The sequence below is a fragment of the Meles meles genome, chromosome 7 (genome assembly GCF_922984935.1).
Source record: "Meles meles chromosome 7, mMelMel3.1 paternal haplotype, whole genome shotgun sequence".
NCBI classification, from domain to species: domain Eukaryota; kingdom Metazoa; phylum Chordata; class Mammalia; order Carnivora; family Mustelidae; genus Meles; species Meles meles.
This window is the reverse complement of record NC_060072.1, coordinates 70,652,358-70,671,793: the sequence shown is the minus strand read 5'-3', so window position 1 is coordinate 70,671,793 and position 19,436 is coordinate 70,652,358. Positions and strand designations below refer to the sequence as shown.

The 19,436-nt window shown below is 37.2% G+C and overlaps 1 protein-coding gene across 3 annotated transcripts in view; it reads right to left on the bottom strand.

Moving 5' to 3' along the window:
- The window catches only part of SOX5 (SRY-box transcription factor 5), a 999,188-nt gene that overhangs the window by 803,138 nt on the left and 176,614 nt on the right, over nucleotides 1-19,436 (bottom strand). For all 3 annotated transcript variants that reach the window (XM_046013235.1, XM_046013233.1, XM_046013234.1), the window contains exon 3: nucleotides 18,558-18,634. The gene's annotated coding sequence lies outside the window, so the exon portion shown is untranslated. The remainder of the gene's footprint in view (nucleotides 1-18,557; nucleotides 18,635-19,436) is intronic.

Sequence of the window (19,436 nt, the reverse complement as noted above, 5' to 3'; positions counted from 1 at the left end):
GAAGCAGTTTTTGAGAGAGACTTGCCAAAGGAGACCAAGAAACCAATCTAAAAGATATGATAGATTCTTTCTGAAATGGTTTTGGTATAGCCTAGAATTAAAATCTATTAAAAGTAAATATCTTATTCAGTGAGTACTAGCCATAATTGCCAGAGCTAAAAAATGCTCTTAGCTGTTTTTTCTATAGAAACCTTAGAACTGAGTGAGTCCAGCCCGAACTGGGATCTGCTCTCTCTCACCTACTTGCTCAGATAATTTTTGGTCTATTTAACCCTCATTTCCTTATGTGAAAATGGAGATTAAAGAATTCACTTACAGGGGTGGGGATTGTGTTTATGTGAGAATGAAGTGACCATGTCTGGAACATAAGAAAGTATTCAATAAGTAGTAGATATTATTTTTAATTTTACAACTGACTATTGCCTACATTGCTATATTACAAGATTCCCGCACCCAGTCATGAAATTTAAATACCATCAATTTACTGTCTCTTATGATCTGCAGATTAAATGAAAGTTTAAAACTATAATAAACTTGTTCATTCATCATGATTTCCTGCTTTATCATCTGTGCTTCTAGCCTTGTCTTATTCACACTGTATCCCCAAGTCCTAGCAAAATATCTGATACACGGTAGATATCCAACAAAATATTTAATAGCTTTGGCAGTGATTCTTAGTATATCCCTAGTTAGGATTCTACAACTTGCCTGTCACTTCTGAGCAGGGTTCTGTGGGAATATTCCAGGAACTCCTAGAAAAAGAGTTGTTTAGAAATAGAGAGGAATTTTGACATTTTTCTATCTGAGAAGCAGTCCCAGATCATTAGCAGTTTGTAGAGAGCAACGGAATCAGAGTGGCCTTTACATAACTAGGTTGAAAGAACTGCTTAATTCCTTTCCACTATACTTAAAGTATCATTTTTATTGTTATTAAAAATTGCTAATGTCAACTGAATGAACATGTTACCCAGTTCACAGCAGCCTAAACTGCTGAGGTAAGAAATTATAATGAATAGTTATTAAAGTGCAAACCATTACATGAATGCAATGGGGAGTCACAGAGAAACAACTAGATAATTTCTGTCTAACTATTGGGTAATTAATGCAGTAAGAAAATAACATGTACATATTGGAAATGAAGAATTATAGATTATTTGCTCTTATTTTCTTTCTGTGGCAATTAAATTAACTATCTTTGATTTCTCACCTGTTACCATGGTTATTTTCAGTGATCCAGGTCATTAATGTCTTGAATATAATAGTTACATTAAAATTATAGCTCTTTCAACTTTGCAAAAGGATTCTAAAGGTACTGTGAAAAAGAGAGCTGTTAGCTTAAGGGAAAAGTACTGCCTGTTGAATGAAATGGTTTAATCATCTTAAAGCTAAGAAGTCCCTTCCTGATTTTCCTCCACTAGTATCACTGAGATTTTGTTTACATAGGACAGCAATGAATGGGCAGGTGTTTTTGTGACAATAAATTTTAACTATGCTATTAACTACTTCTTTATGTTATTCATTCTTTCTACCAATGATAAGAATAACAAGTTCTCTCTACTTCACTACAGAAAATTCTGGGAAAAAATATTTATATGATGAGAAACAAATATTGAAACAAAATCAACCCTCAATTCTCTAGGAAAAAAAAAAAAATGTGAATAACAAACTGAGCTCCAGTGGGGCCATAACAACAGGGCCCAGTGTGTTCATGTCATGGATCACTGCCATGAGCCTTTTCTCTAGAACAAATATCCCACTAATCATGACTAGTGCTGACTAGACGTGAGAGTCATGCTGTAAAAATCAAGGTTGTATTTTCCTAATTCTGATCTTTCTAGTTGGCTTCTGCTTTCAAAAGTTATTTTGCTCAGACACTATGGGTTTATTTATTCATCTAGTCAAGTATTAACTTGTCTAGACCTTGATTTTATGTTCTTCGGGGCATTGTGCTCTTCTCTTGTTATATGCCTTCTCCCTAAAGTACCCCTCTACTCTCCAGCATCCCCTTAATATTTGTGGCCCAAGACAAGAGCATAAATTGAGATACCCCTTCTCTGTGTCCAGCCCCTCTCAAATAGCTGTCTCTTGGCCACCCTTGGACCCAGGGTTACACACTCCAAGGGCAAAGTAGACCTCTGAAGGATAGATCATGAAAGAAGCCTGCACAGGCCTCATCCACAGGTGTGAAGTCTTTGGACAGAGAATTACAAGGTATAAATGTCCTGAAGCATATCTCAAATAGGGCCTGGTAGATTTCTCATCTACCCAGGAGTGAAGGGAATAGCCAGAGGAAGGTGAGAAAGAAGGCCCTTTAACGCACGAGGTGCATGACAGGGGTTCCAGCTGCCCAGATCATATTTGACAAAGAAAAACAGACAACAATAAATACGCTGCCTTAACTAAACCCCCTATCTCTAATCCTCTGTCTCCAAAAGCTGTCCTTCCTGCCAATAACCTGTATCAATGACATATCAAGATATGAACCTGACATGATGACTGACCAGTTCAGATACAAGATTTGTGTACCTTCTATGGAACAAGCTCTTTATTTGGGCAAATGAGGGAGTCCAGAAAATGGAGTCCTTTATTTCCTGTAAATAAATTTTTGAGAGCTCCCTTCTCTACCCATACTTCTTGCATGAGTCATGCACAATTTTATTTTCTTATTATGTTAGTGACCATACAGTACATCATTAGTTCTTAATGTAGTGTTCCAAGATTCATTATTTATGTATAATTCCCAGTGCTCCATCCAATACATGCCCTCCTCAGTACCCTCCACCAGTCTCACCCATCCCCCCAATGTCCTCCATGTTATTCCTTATGTTCCACAAGTAAGTGAAACCATATGATAATTGACTTTCTCTGCTTGACTTATTTCACTCAATTTTAGACCCCATCTCAAGAGTTGCAACAAAAGCAACTGCTTTAACATTCCTCTTTAACCTCAGAGGAGCGCAGAAAAGAGCGCAGTCATTCAGACATCACTGGAACAGAGAATGAGAAATAGTAGCAGGTTGAGAGATTACCAATTCCAGATTACAGGAAAGAGTATATGTGGCAATGGGGGAGGTGCTCCTGTATAAATGAGCACTTTTCTTCTATTGATTCATTTATTCTTTTACTTAACAATTATTTAAGAACATACTATATACTACCCACTGTTTGAGGAATTAGGGAATCAGTGATGAACAAAATTGTCAAGGTCCTCACTTTTACCAAGGTTATAGTCTTACAGATTAGACAAAAATTAACCAACCCATCCCATTCATATAAAATTATAAACTACGAAAAATGCTCTGAAGGAAAAAGCAAGGTATTCTATTCTAGCATATAATAGGTAGACTCAATCATACCTGGGGCATCAGAAAAGGCTCTCCTGAGGAAATGTCATTCCAGCTGATCTGAAATGAATAAGCTGGACATGAATAGCTTACTAGACAGAAAGAAACGAAAACTCAATGGCCCTAAGATGGAAAGGTAATACACTGTGTGAGAAACTGAAGGATAGCCAGTTGGCATAGACAGCAGAAAGTGAGGGAGTTCTAGAAGGGCGGGACAGATCATGCAGGGTCTTGCAGGCCACTGTACACCTTTTGGTCTTTATCCCAAGTGCGATGGGATGCAAAGGGGGAAGACCTATGATCAGATCCACATTTTTAATCTCTTGGCAGTACTGAACATCTACTAGAGCACAGGGTGGCAAGGGCTATAGAAAAGACTCTCAATTGGAGGATTCCAGAATCCAGGAAATATGGCACTTGGTCCAGGATGGATGGTGGGGAAGATAAAAAGAAACTGACAGATGAACAATATTTCAGAAGGTGAGATCAACCCAGGATTTTGAAGATAAATGAGAAGGATGATGATACTTGGTTTCTGTCTAACACAAGATGCGTGGTGATGTCATTTGTTAAGATATGCATGTTGAAGAAGAAACGAAGTTGGGCAGGTGGAGAAGAGTTCAGTTTTGCATCTGAAGGCTTATCATTTTCATGAGAACATGTTCATGACTGATATCATAAAAAAGAGAGGTCCAATGAAGAAGTCTTAAACTGAAGCTGAAAGGAGAGATTCTTTTGACTTTCTATGGTTTGTTTCTTTTAAAAAAAAAAAGAGAGATTTATTTTATTTATTTATTTATTTAAGAGAGAGAGAGAGAGAGCAAGCACACAAGCTGGGGGAGTGGAGGAGGATCGGGGAGGGGGGACGAAGAAGGCTCCCAGCTGAGCAGGGAGCCCGATGCGGGGCTCAATCCCAGGACCTTGAGATCATGACCTGAGCCCAAGGCAGACACTTAACCGACTGAGCTACCCAAGTGCCTGTTTGCTTACTTCTATCAACTCAATCTAAGAATAAAAGCTAGTAAGTAACTGTACGTGTACATGTATATTTTGATTCAGTCTTAAGTTTAAACTTTTAAAAATTTCATTAATATAATGAAGTTCCAAGATTTTAAAGCTGTAGAAAAGATGATACAAATTATTCAGAGTTGAAAAATGTGTGCCCCCAAAGCTTGTAATCTGCCCAAAGTTACTCAGTGAGTAAATGATCCTATTAGAAGCCAGCCCAAAATCTACTGATAACTGGAGCAGTGTTCTCTCTGTGACAGAGACAATATGCTTCCTGGGCTGAATGGTAGCCCACGTCACCTAGGGGCTGGTAGGGAGTGTGGCATGGACCTTATACAGACACACACATGCTGGACCCTCATCCCTCAGATCTTCTTCCAGGCAATCTGGAGAGGAGTCCAAGGGTCTGTACTTTTAAGTGACCTCCAGGTGTTCATGATTGGCCAGATTTGGGACCCAGTGTAATTAATACCCCATACCACCTCTCCTCAGACCATTCTGTAAGTTTTTTTTTTTAAGATTTTATTTATTTATTTGACAGACAGAGACCACAAGTAGGCAGAGAGGCAGGCGGGGGTAAGAAGGGGAGCAGGCTCCCCACCGAGCAGAAGGCCCGATGCGGGACTCAATCCCAGGACCTGAGATCATGACCTGAGCTGAAGGCAGAGGCTTAACCCACTGAGCCACCCAAGCGCCCCTTCTGTAAGATTTTTAAACAGATATTTAAAATATATTTTTTCTAATTAAATACCTCTCAGTTTTTAAGGCAATTATAAGTATTCATTGCAAAAAGTATTCATCACTGGAATGAATTCAAAGATTGAAAATTCAGTTTGACATAGATGTGAATGACAAGAGGCTTTACCATTTCTATGGAAAAAATAACACACTTCCAGTACAAAGCAATCCATTATATATACTTCCTTTTTATAAAATAAAAATCCCTTGGTTGTGTTAAGATTTTTCAGAAATTTAAAGTAGTTTTGTACTTGTAAACATCCAATTTAGTCATTTCACTTTACACTTTCTCTTTTCTAAAGAAAGATACAATAGGTCAAAATCCAGGCCAATTTTGTTCTTTGTGCACCATAAAAACTCAAAATGATAAAAAGAAAGGGGGGATGTTTTATGAGTAAGAGTGAACATTTTTGTATAAACAGCACTAATACCGGATTTTATAAACAATGGACACAAAACAGTATACTTGGAAAACTGAGCAAAATTGGATACTGTGAATAAAGCATAAAATAATCCTGTAAGTATCGCTAATCAATCTAGACTTCAGTGAGAGGAGTCACAGAGATCAAAGTTAAATGAAGCAATCATGAAGGACACTAACGAAGGCACGGAAGGGCACAGGGACGGGAGGTAAGGAACCAGCACATCTGGCTTTAGTAGAGAGATGAATATAGTGAGTTATTTTTGTCTGACTGACCATTATGCCACAGAAACATGCAAATGCTTTCCTGGTTTCTTTCTTTTCAGATTCCATAGCACCTTTGTTTCTCTCTGTTCCTCCTCCTCCTTCTCTCTCTCTCTCTCTCCTGGTGGCCATTAACTATACTGACAGTTTGACAGGCTGAAATAAGGAAATAAAACACTTAAACATTGTTTCCTGATGTATGCATTCATCTCTTCTGCCAAACACAGATATTGAGGAGATACGCCTCCTGTCAGCTCACTAAATTACACCCCGGCTCACAGGCAACACTGAGCTCAGGTCTCTCAATCTCAGCGCAGCTCCAGTCCTGCCCGAAGAATATGCAGAGGCCTCCTTCTATTTGCAGAACTACTCCCTTTATCGTTTTTAATACCGAATTTTCTTAAGTGATGGATTGGATTTCCACTGAAGAGCTGATTATTTTCCTCCTTTTTAAAAGCTATCAGAATTCAGCTTTATTTTTTAGAGCGCACTGAGATGAGCAATGTCAAAAGAATGCTACAGCAATGGTTACAGGGTCTACCTTTCTTTACAGCCAATAAAGAGTTCTAACCTTTGCAAACTAGACACAAATTTAACTTAACACCGATTCCCTTGATAGGTTCAGCGATTGGCAGAAAAAAATGTCCTAAAAGACCACAGATAGGAGACGCTTCCCCATTATTATTTGCATGTGGCCACTAAAGTCAGACTTGAGTACAGCAAACTTGGAAAGCCTTACAAATAATAATTCATTTATTCCAGAGGAGATTGCTGTGGATTAAATTTTGAGAGAATAATAGATGAGAGAGAGGGATAAAAGGAGGGATAATGACTTTCAATTGATTATTTACCGCCCTCTAACCACAATGAATACGAAGAAGGAGAAATTTCAAAGCGAAATATTTAAGAATTTAAAACAGAAAGGATGATGGAAGTAAATCGCTAACACTTCTTTGCTTCAGTTCTCTCAACAGCACTGATTTAGTAACAACTATGTAGAGTGCCCAAGTGCATATCCTCTGAAAGAGGCTAACGGCACTCCCACAGGTATCCTGCCCAGTTCCTATGGAATTTGAAGTCCTAGGGGATATGCCACAGTCATAAGAACTAAATGCAAGGTATTTCCAAATGGAGGTACAGGTAAAATGCTATGGAAATTCAAAGCAGGGAGGAATACCCCTACCCTCACAATTAGGAATTCACAACTCAGCTGGCTTAGAGATAAAAAAAATTCCCCTATTATAAGACTTTCACATTTCATTGTAATTACTTGTTTTATGTCATGTACCTTCTCTGTCAGGCTGTAAGAGCTGTGAGGTCCCATGCCTTGTCTCCTCTGTTCACGAGTATATTTTCAAAACTGACACAGTTGGGGGGGCATGTAATGTACTCCCAATAAATATTTGTTGAATGGATGAGTGAATTATCTTGTGATAATAAGCAGTGACTGAATTTGAATCTCCTGAGGGTGGTTTTCTGAGTTTCTGATTCAGGTAATTCCCTATCTGATTGAACGTGGCCAATAAAACAGATGGGAGATTCGCATAAAGCTGCCAGACACCCCAATGATCATAGATACTATATTTAATTAGCACCATTGCCAAAACATAGCCACGACCAAATGACCAGTTCTGTAGAGCTGAGTGTTTCCTTTTACTCATAAGAAGCCTCTTTTACAATCTGATAATTATTAATGATTATTAAGAACTAATCACAAGAACGGTGATGCACAAGAAAGTTTCTGCAGTATTTCTTTCTCCTCTTTTATTTTGTATTTTTCCCAAGGAAAAATACTTTCTAAAAATGTCCTTGCAAGACATTTTTCCATCTTCCAAGAATGATAATCCAACTATTGCTAATACAAATTATCAATAGAAGTGAAAAGTTACCACAGTAAAGATTATAAAACAATAAATGAAAGGATCATTAAGCAAATCCATCTGAAGAATAGTTCAACCAGATAAGATTAAATTATTTCACAATAAACTAGTATCCACATCATTTTGTTTTATCAAATGTTATCTGAAATAATATTAGCTACTATTTACTAAGTGCTTATTTATAGGCACTAGGCATGGTATTATATGAATGTTTCTTCACTAAAGTCTCAAGATTATCTTATGAAAGGGGGATTTTTATCCTCCCATCACAGATTTTTAAAAACTGAGGCATGGAAAGACTGTCCTACCAAGTGAGGAATCCAAGTTCACCACCATCTGAAACTCCAAACCATTTCCATTCCAACTATTCTGCTCTCAGCCATCATTATATAATAGAGTGATTACGCTTACTTTGGCTTAATATTCTCAAATATTTCACAAGGAAATTCTTCTTAGTACTGGTCATAACTTTAAACTAAGTTCTTTCAAGTCAGTATAACATGCAAAATACAAACTTCCTTACCTGACTAGAAAAATGTATCAATGATAAGATAACATTTGTTATCTCATGAAAAAAAGTCTGAAGCAAGCTATCTGATTCAAAATACCATTTTGATTATGGAAGAGGGGATTATACGTGAAGTTAGGGTTAAGCAAAGCCCTGAGAGCTGGGTCTTGCTGGGGCTGGAGAGTAAGTCAGGACATAAAGAGCAGGACCCCTTTGACTAATTTCTCCTATGCCTCTTGTTCTTGCTTTGTCCCACTGGTTTCTGATATGTTTTGGCAATCTCTTACCTTTTAAAATGTTGAAAGGGACACTTTGGTGGGGGGGGAAGTGCTGGTCTTTTACCCCTTAGTCATATGTTTGGATAAGGTATGAATAATTCTGACCACAAAAACTACACTCTATTGTAATATAGTGTCTTCTAATAGTTTATTCTGGATTTAAGAGATCAAAAGAAAAACCCTGCTTTTGCCATGGCCCCAGACCCTTCTCTAAATTTGTATTTATAAAATATATATTTTATCAAGGGATAGGAATAAGGCTAAGATTTTCTTTCTTTTTTTTTTTAAAGATTTTATTTATTTATTTGACTGAGAGATCACAAGTAGGCAGAGATAGAGAGAGGGGGAAGCAGGCTCCCCACTGAGCAGAGAGCCCGATGCGGAGCTCGATCCCAGGACCCTGGGATCATGACCTGAGCCGAAGGCAGAGGTTTAACCCACTGAGCCACGCAGGCACCCCCATTAGGCTAAGATTTTCATCCCCAACTTCTGAGACACCAAAATGATCTATGGATATCTTACCCTTGACCAAAAACAGCCCATGAATACCACTGAGACAAAAAGACTATCTCTTTCAACACACTTCCATCTATCCTCAATTCTACTTTAAAAACAGAATATTCACTCATCATAACACTAGATCTTTACCTCATAATATCGAAAATAAGTGTAGTAGAGAGAAAATGAAGAAGACCGTGGCCTGTTTAGAGACAAGGAAAAGAAGGAAGGAAAAAAAAAAATGGAAGGAAGGAGACAGAATCCTTTTGTGTAGTCCGCACCCTCTGGTAAAGTTAGAGGTTTGCTTTCAGATAAAATTGCCCCTTTCAGTCCTCAATGATATTTTATTTCTATGCAACTTCCTTCTCAAATAGGTTAATTACAGAGGCAATTAGTCTAGCTACACACAGGATGTCACTATTCCCATATATAAATAGAACTAGCACACACGTTTCAGGCAGAGAAAAATATCTGTAAAGACCAATTTCAAAATGCATTTGAAGTTCTTTGTTGAGAGATGCTATTTTGCCTAGTTTGAGTTCAACTTCATTGTTGTCCCATCCTTGTTTATTAAGAGGCCTTTATGTTTTATGATTACTGTGGAAGTTCTCTACGTGAACTAGGACGTTCTGCTCCACTCAGAATTAAAAAAGTCCAAAAAGGAGAGATATCATGGCACAAGGTAACAGAACAGGAATAAGTTAAGGTCTTCTTATTAGCAAGGCAAATAGGAAAAACAGAGCTGGAACTGAAAAAGCTAATTCTGTATTAGTTTAAACAAATGTTCTGACCTATACAGCTCCTAGGTTTTTTGTGCCAGTACTTTATCTTACATATTCAGAGTTTGGAAACTAGCAGTTCTGAGAACCAAAGGGTTCCTAGCATGAGAAGCAGCTGAAGTGAGCTTTTCTAAAGAGTGAACATGTGTAGCTCTGGATAGCACAATCCAGTCTCGGTGCCACACATGGAATTCCCAGGAGAAGTTGTGAAGTCACTAATAATGGCATCCATTTTAGCCTGAAACTTCTAACTACTGATTATTGCTTATATGTTTATCAACACCAAAATGATAAAGTGCTTTTCAAAAGAATAAATTGCTGTATCTAGTACTAAATGCATATTCATAGAGGGCACTGTCCTTCTTGATGGCAGCTACCCAGGAAGACACAACTGCTAGACACTAATGACACACTAACATCTGTGGTTCATTAGCTCGCTTGTTTACTGTGGCAATAGTGAAAGCGAGGTCCTTAGGTCAGATCCTCATATTAACCAGTGCACTCCTTTCTCTTCTTTGGCCATCGATTATTTTCTACTCACTTTTGACCAGCTGTTGCAAATAAAATTCGACACTGGCCACAACAGGGCCTGAGCGAAAGACACAGTGACTATCAGTACAAGAGAAAGATGTTCAAGCCCTACTTCTTACTGAATGATGGCTCTGCCATTCCTGTGTGTTCATACGTGAAGCACTACACATTACTTACAAGCCAACCTGCCAGTGTGCGCTTCGACCCCAGCAGCTCTATGCCTGGCTCTGTATCCTGACTCCACCTCCCACTAACTGTTGAGTCATGGCGAGTTACTCAATTTCTCTTTCTCTGTCAATTCCCTCAGCTGAAAAATGGGTTTAATAATAGCACTGGCTTCACGAGGTAGTTAGGAGGCTTAAATTAGATCCTACATGCAAAGTCGAAAAGCAGTATCTGGTAAAAAGAAAGTGCTCAGTTAATGATAGTTACTCCAAGTATTCCATACTTAACAAAAAGTGATGGGCTTTTCCTGCTGTTACCTGTGTGTGCATGCGTGTTTTTATATCTGGAGGTCTCACATTTAAATTTAACCTCCTTCAAGATAAAGCAGAATTTTAAATAATGGTTACAATTCTACAGGATCAGTGAACTGAGGTTTGTAAAGCTGTCTAACCACCAGAATCTTCCTATAGTCTAGGCAGGTACGGCAGCGTCTGGGATTTCAATCCAACTTACCTGAGTGGACAGCAGCAGCAAAGTAGAAACAGGCTTCCCTCTTCTAAAATGAATCCCAAGCTACTGCCGATGACACAGGAAGAGGCAGGGAATGGAGTAATCTCCCTTCCAGAAGATGGACGGTGCCACTGAGAACTTCTGAAGTAACTTTTTTGTAAAAGATCATTGGCTTTATTGCTTCTATTTGACCTTTTTGCCTTCTTTCCTCTAGGGAGTTTGTGAGTGGGTGAATAAGTCAGCTTTGCAGCTAAGCAAATAAGTTGTTTTGACTATAGTGCCTACAAATATAGAGACCTCTGCATATGCATATTCTTTCCAATGCATGCACCAGGATAGCTCCAGAAAGTCTGACAATTAAAAGTGTATTGCAGAAGTTATAAAGGAGAAAATTAGGATATCTCCTTCAATGTAAGAGCCAAATAAATATTGTTTTCTATTACAAGTCTCTCTCTCTCTCTCTCTCACACACACACACACCCGACATGTTTCAGTCTCATGATCTTTTCATGTAGGATTGCCTGATGAGATTTAGTCTTTTGTGGAGAACCTCAAGGTTTTAAGATTACTGATCTGTATTTTCAGCCCCTGCAATAGCTGATGTGAACTCGCTTCCTGGGTAACCAGATCGATTGCGTAGACTGTAGTACTTAAGAGGGCATGGGGGAAGGGAATCAACTGAAACACCCTACGATAGGGACTATAAAATCACTATCAGAATAGACACTATAAACACAATAGAATTCTTCACAGCCCAGTTCTTCTTTACACAAATTAGGGCATAGAACAATTCAAATCAGCCCCGACACCAGGACTGTGTGATCAGGTAAGCAGTCAACAACCAGGGGCTAGCAAAAAATTGCTATGAAGCTGACTGGTCAGTTATATGACTGTTCCCCTCTAACTCAACATTTTAGATGAATTTGGTATTTAACAATTACTTAGATATAAAATGACCAACTATTCAGAGGTTTTCTTTTTCTTTTTTTTCTTTCCCAAATTCTTTACAATCTTAGAAAGAAAATCACCTTGACTTTTCTTGGTAAAAAATGAGAGCTATTAGTGTAACAGCATTACACATATTCTAAAATGGCCTCATCTACCAGTAGAATCAAGTGGTTTGTAAACTCCATTCCTCAAACAATTCATTCACAGGAATGAAAAAAAAAATTAAACATTATTTCTGTTCACACTGTACCTATTGATACAAAAAGATATATAATTACATAGATGTTAATCTTTATTACTCTTACCCTTTCTTACTATTACATGGTAAAAATTCACGGGAAGTGGTATCTAACTAAATTTTGCTGAATTGGTTTTACTAATACTTTTCTCCTATTTGCTCTGCTTTTTCCCCCTTTTTCTCTTAGTTGGCTCTTGACCTTACTAGGCAAAAAATAATAATCTTTAGATTCATCTTTTTACTACACATAGTTTCAGTTTCCCCTCTCATTCTTTCTTCTTTCTGCCATTACTCCTGGAAGAGAGCCAGAAGCCAGGCTGGAGAAGTGCCAAGAGGTCCTGTTCTTGTACAGTTTGAGCACCTCTGTGTATATCTCTGCTAGGCTTACCTAAGTCACCACTTACAATATTGAGTAGAAAGAACGGGTTGGAATAGTCAGCATTTATAAGTCAACTGGTTACATGATACAAAACTATATAGCCAACCTCAGAATTTATAGCAATAACATTTATGTATCGTGTTACTCCTAGAACAATCCAATTTATAAAGTGCCTATCGTGTATACATAAGGAATAATCATAAATCATTTACATTAAACAGTGTCAACTAGCAAAACACAACTTTCCTCCTAAATTCTGCACACTAAGATTAATGAGGTTGTTGAAGGGAAGCACATTTAAAAAAAAAAAAAAAGCAGCTCTGATTCATCCTAGGTGGAAAACATATCCATATAAAGGAGCAGGTGTCTGTAGTATGATTTAGAATACCTATGGAACATCTCTGGAAAATATTAACTTTCTCTGAAGTAGAGAGCTGTCCACGAATTAAGCTGGGAATGTGGCAAGAACCCAAGTCTGTCACCAACTTCAAGCTTTCTTTTTATTTCCTTCTCAGTAAAGAGTAGATTAAAAACAAATAAACAGAGAAAACTTTAGGCCCTATTTAACCAGTTGTCTGACATGTTTTCATCCACAGGCACTTTTAGAAAACATGGCAAAGATTATGTAGATTACCTGCTTTGTCTCTTTGACTCCCAGTTGGAGAGAAACTTCAATCAGTGACCAAAGCTATCAAAAGTTCTAAAGTGAAACTCAAATATATTTGTGGATTTTCTCCTGTTCACCCCTTAGCTCATTCCCTATTCAGACAGGCAGGTGTCTTTAGAAACGTATGCTTTGGGGTCTCAGATTAAACCCCTCCTTCTCCTTAAAAAGCCTTTAAAATAAATAAAAGGGAATGTTTTGACTGTAAAGGCATTTAACCTTATCTGAAACTCACACCTACACAGCTGAATTGGACATTGTGTAAAAAAAAAAAAAAAAAATACAGCATGGATTGGTCTTATAGGACTTTGGTCCTCTATCTTTTGTCTTTAGGAAAGATTACAGGAGTGACCCTTTCTTCCTGATTTAACTCACAGCCTTAAAAATATCCATTGACTAGTTTTAGCCAAAATGGAAAAATAACATTTTAAATTATATATCTTTAAAAGCTTGTTCTTTAAAAAAGAAAACTCATTTCTCCAAACTCCACTGATGACAAATATGACTATGGAGAGAAACAACTCCTTATCACGGTTAAATCTAAAATTGAATCTGAGAAACAGAGAAACGTATAGCAAGAAAATTTGTAAACTAGCTTTCAACGAATGAACTACCTGCCGTTTCCTATCCACAGACAATTGGCACTGTGTAAAGATATGCTGTAATCTAGAAAGCCAATCAAAACAAACACCATACATACACGGAGTGGTAACAGATCAAACAAGAACAAACTTCTCAGTTGAAGCCAGAACTGGTGGTAAACTGAGGTTTTCAGGAGGGGTGGGGTTTTAAAAATAACATGTTGGTAAAAAAAATAAATAAATAACATGTTGGTGTGGAAAGCCAGATACATTATAGCCTTTGCAGAAATATTTTGAAAAGTGGACACCCTCCAAAACAGCTGTAGCATTTCAGTAACATTAGTTGATAGAGAAAAATATAATGACTTTCTTCACAACTGAGAATACCAAACTTAACAAGGAACAGTGACGAATCTCTTTCAGTCTTTAGTCTCTTTAGCAGAAGATTTGGATTAAAAAGCTTATCAATTTATGAGAAAGAGTGTTAAACTCTCAGTGTTTTTGCTTGTGTAAAGAGACAAAAGGTGGCACAGTAAACCTGTCTTCAATTAACATGTTTATTCTTTAAAAATATCAGGCAATAGGGGCGCCTGGGTGGCTCAGTGGGTTAAGCCGCTGCCTTCGGCTCAGGTCATGATCTCAGGGTCCTGGGATCGAGTCCCACATCGGGCTCTCTGCTCAGCAGCGAGTCTGCTTCCCTCTCTCTCTCTGCCTGCCTCTCTGTCTACTTGTGATCTCTGTCTGTCAAATAAATAAATAAAATCTTTAAAAAAAAAAAAAAATCAGGCAATCATGGAATTCCTTCCCACTTTTGAGTACTATTTTGACTCACTTAAGAAAAACTCCTCTTGGGGTGCCTGGGAGGCTCAGAGGGTTAAAGCCTCTGCCTTCGGCTCAGGTCATGGTCCCAGGGCCCTGGGATCGAGCCCCACATCAGGCTCTCTGCTCAGCGGGGAGCCTGCTTCCCCCCCCACCTCCCTCTCTGCCTACTTGTGATCTCTGTCAAATAAATAAATAAAATCTTTGGGGAAAAAAAGAAAAGAAAAAGAAAAACTCCTCTTGTGTTCAGAGATGCAACTTAGAATCCCAACCTAACTCCTGCTTGTCAATAACCTGAGAAATCTAGGTAAAAATCAAGCATATTTATGACTGTTTCCCTGGCAGTTGCTATGTTATTGTCCACATTATTAAAATACTATTTTCTAACCAATATTAATGAAAAGTACATAATCACTATGTAGGCATTTTTACAGTATCCACATTTTCCAATGATCAACCTATATTTTCTACCAATTTTCTTAAGATTTCTCAATTAAAAATAATTTCAAAAGAAACAACTGACATCACCAACATGTTCTAAAACAAGTATTGCTAAAAGGAAAAAAGAAGCAAATCCACAGGTAGTTTGGGCCAATCATCAAAAGGATATTCTTTACAAATCACTTTCATAGACCTGATATTTTTTTCCAAGTAATAATATTTATTTTTAAATTTCTTTTATTTACGTGTAGATGACACACTATGTTACATTAGTTTCAGGTATATAGTTTAGCGATTTCACAAGCTTATACGTTATACCATGTTCACCACAAAGTGTGGCTGCATCTGCTCCCTCCCTTCACTATTACAGTATAATTGACTGTATTCCTTATGCTCTGCTTTTTATTCTAATTAATACTTTTTTTATTTATCTATTTTTTTTCCATTTTATTTATTTTTTCAGCGTAACAGTATTCATTCTTTTTGCACAACACCCAGTGCTCCATGCAAAACGTGCCCTCCCCATTACCCACCACCTGTTCCCCCAACCTCCCACCCCTGACCCTTCAAAACCCTGATTAATACTTTTTTTAACTGAACTGACTAAATTGAAGGGATTTAAGATGCACATAAACACAGGTCCCCATCGCAATAAAAGTTGTTGAACAAACATTGGAAAATGTCTTTTTATCCTAATAGAAGTCTTCTGACATTGCCTGTTTGAAGTTTTCACCTTCAGTAAACGATTTTGCCTCTTTTCTTCATACACAATAGTAGTTACAGAAACACTTTCAAGGTGAACCACTCACTTTTACTTTAGCTAACAAGAAAATATAACTTCTCTTTCATTCTTAATTTGATTTTATCATTTAAACAACTAGTTATAGATTATATTCATTTTGTGTCTATTTTCAGGAAACAGTCTAAGTAAAAACACATTTTCCTGGATGGCTATGGCTATCAATACTGTTTTTTGTTTGTTCCAGAAGGCATTGATTCATTGTTACTTTTAGAGTTTCTTAATCTAGAATCCATGGATCGCTAAGAAATCTATAGGTTTCTGGAAATACATGCAAAATTTCATGTGTCTATACCCATTGTGATTTTTCTTCTGACAGCAATTGTTTGTTTGTTTGTTTGTTTTGCTAGCTAGCATCCATACACTCCCCCTTCTACTAAAAGTTCCCCCCCTTCCCTCTGGGAGGCATCATAGAGATGCCTCCAGGCATCTCAATGCCTAGTCCATGGAACGTGATAAAGCTGACTCTATCTCTTGCTCCACGAGAGGTGCACAGGATTAGTGTGTGATCTAATCAAAGCTAATTAATACAAAGAGACTTTTGATAAGGCTTCTGGGAAAGAGACTCTCTTTTTCCTGTTTGATCTGAATGAACCATGAGAGGATGCCCATGCTATTGCTACCATCTTGCTCCAAAGTGAAGCTAAGACTGAAGCTGTCTCAGTAGAAGCTAAGAAATGCAGAGAAGCTGAGTGCTGCTTACATTATTTTAGTACAGAAGTTAGCTCTTTGCCTCGACTTGCCATACTTTAATAAATAACACAAGTACCTGCATGCACATTCATACCATCTTACTCCTGAACACATGCACAGGTGACTCCTTCCTTCTTCAGCTTAACTGCTACTGGCTTTCTCTGACCTTTAGTATACTTTACTATTAATAAGTATACTTTACCATTAATAGCCTTTATTATTAATAAAAATTCCCCTCCGTATCTTTATATCTGTCCATCCTACCTGTCTCATTACATATTGTCAAAATCCTATGCCATATGCTGTTTCTTAATTTGGTGCACATGAATTTGATCAGTTTTCCAGTCCTTTTCTGTCAAAGTGTACGAGTACAGGATTGTCTTCCAATTTGGGGGAGTGGGGAGGCAGGAAAACAGATTAAAAACTGAGGATTCAAATAGAGAGCCATGTTATAAATTTCATCAGGAGTAGAACAAATTGAGGTTTTTATTAGACGTACATAAGAAAACATATTTCAGTCAAGCAAATATCTTTAGCATAGATTAGAAGGAAAGGATTTTTATGGATTTTAATCTCCATTCCAACCAGACTTAGCTGACATAATTATGGGGCCCCTAAAAGTAACTGTTGGGGTTTAGAAGCACTTGCCACTTCCTTTGAACTGGCTCTATAAATGCCAAGAGTAAGTATTTCAGATTAAATGAATAGATTAATAAACATCTTTGGAATATCCATCATTAAGGTTGATTTATGTTCTATTGCCAGCAGTAATTCAAGGAAATGCCATGCTATTCAAAAAATATTTCATGTCGTTCTTACCATTTTGCCAATGTTATGACACCACGTAAGTATGACAGTATCTATATTCTTTTGCTGTTCTAACCATACTCAAAAGCCAATAGATATTAAACCACTTTAAGTTTACATGGGCATCAGCACAAGAATCACTCATATTTATAACTCTGATGAATGGCCTTTCATTTATAAATTTATAGTGTATCCATAATTTCTTTAGGGAACCAAAAGGTTCATTCAAAAAATTGCCACAACATTTATCTATGCAAGGATGATGGATATGGTTTATAAAATTAAATGCTTTTAAAAATTAAAATCATATTGCAAAAAAAAAAGGGGGGGGGACTTTTTTTCTTGGGTTGCTCAGATTTTAAAATGATCCCAACTGCACTCTCAGCACTTACAATGCTTAATCTAGATAGCGTATTAATATATGTTCTAAATAGATCCAAATATATTGTTGTTAGTGCTGTGTAGCGGCAGTATGAACTACTGGACATCAAATTCGCTTAAATTTATTATTTTCTAATTCGATTCCTCTATATTAAGCTATAAAATATATAAAGTATAATTGGGCTATAATATTTCTTATTTATATTACTGCATTTACTGTACTATTTCTTCAAGACCACTCCCAGCACACTGCATGGTGTATGGTAAGCATGGGCTATTATAAACTTTACCTTAAATAAAGTACATATTTGCCAAAAATCACCATTAACTAAATAAGGAATCCTATTTTACCGCAATATGGACTTGGCTCAGTTGGAGAAATCAGTGAAGTAGGAGAAAATGAGAGGTGAAAATGATCACTAAAGTAACCAATGAAAAGCGGAGTATTAACATTACCAGTGTGAAAAAGAAAGCACATTGTTGTTATGTGTGCTGTGAGATGGTGGCATTCCGATTCTCCCTTCGCTTGCCCGCATGTACTATAGTTAAGTAGGAAATACAGACAGATCTCAGTGCTATGCCCCTAGCCCCGAACGCAAAGGAAGTAAAACTACTTTTTAAAAATCTATCCTGTTATTAAAAGAATATATTAAAAGACTGAAGCTGACTTTAAACATTTGATTAGTTATATGAACAACAATCTCTAAATTACTAACTTTATCATTAGCTCATCCAGCCAAAAAAAAAACAAAAACAAAATAAAACAAAAAAAGGTTACAAATGCTTGGCAAAATTCATAGGCAAAATAGTTCTTACATATTACACTCCCTCTGTTCTGCTTAAAACTAACATAATATTAAAAAATAATAAACAGTTTACATACCCCAGTGGATCGCTAGCTCCTTGTGGACAGGAACATATTTGTCATCATCTTTGGGTCACCAGTGTCCAGCACAGCACCTGAGATATAATGCATACGCCATAAATGTGTTTGAATTAATTAAATGATACAGTGCTGACTGGAATCCACTTGGAAGGTATGAATTCAATGACATAACCATTCTATATAGCAACCTTCTTCCTCTATATCCTGCATTATTAAATTATCAGAGCACATTCTTATATATTTGAATGACAACTTTGTCCTGAAAACAATTCTCAAGAATAATTGCTTCTAAATTCTTATTACATTATATATTCTTATTGTCCTTTGGTGGCGGCAACAAAGTAAAGTGTTTAAAATCATGTACTTTTGAGTTAGACTGATGTTGGCTTAAATTCTGGTTCCACCATTGACTATTTACATGGTCTTGGGTAAATCTCTTAATCTATAAATCTCAGCTTATTTTCAAAAGAAAAATAATTACAGCATCATTGGTGTCCAAAAATTAAAGGAAACAATGCTTAGCACACTGCCTGACATACAACATGCCTTCAATAAATGGTAATGACTATTTGCATTCATTTCTCTTTCCCTTCTTTTCTGTGTGGTGAAGAGTTAACCTTAAGCAAAGAAAGAGCTGGCCTTTGTCTTTCGCTAGTAAGAGGTGATCTCTAGGTCTTCCAAATGTCGTGTCTGGCAGGAGTGTCTTTGCTTGCCTAAGAGATTTGGCCACAGGACAGTCAAACTGTGATTTTGGATGGAGGCTTGGGGCCATGCAGTATCAATTCTGCCTCTGGAAGGAACTGGAGACTAAAGGTATCAACCCAATAGTGACATCCAGGAGAGGCTGGAGACTAAAGGTCAGCAACTTGGGCAGTA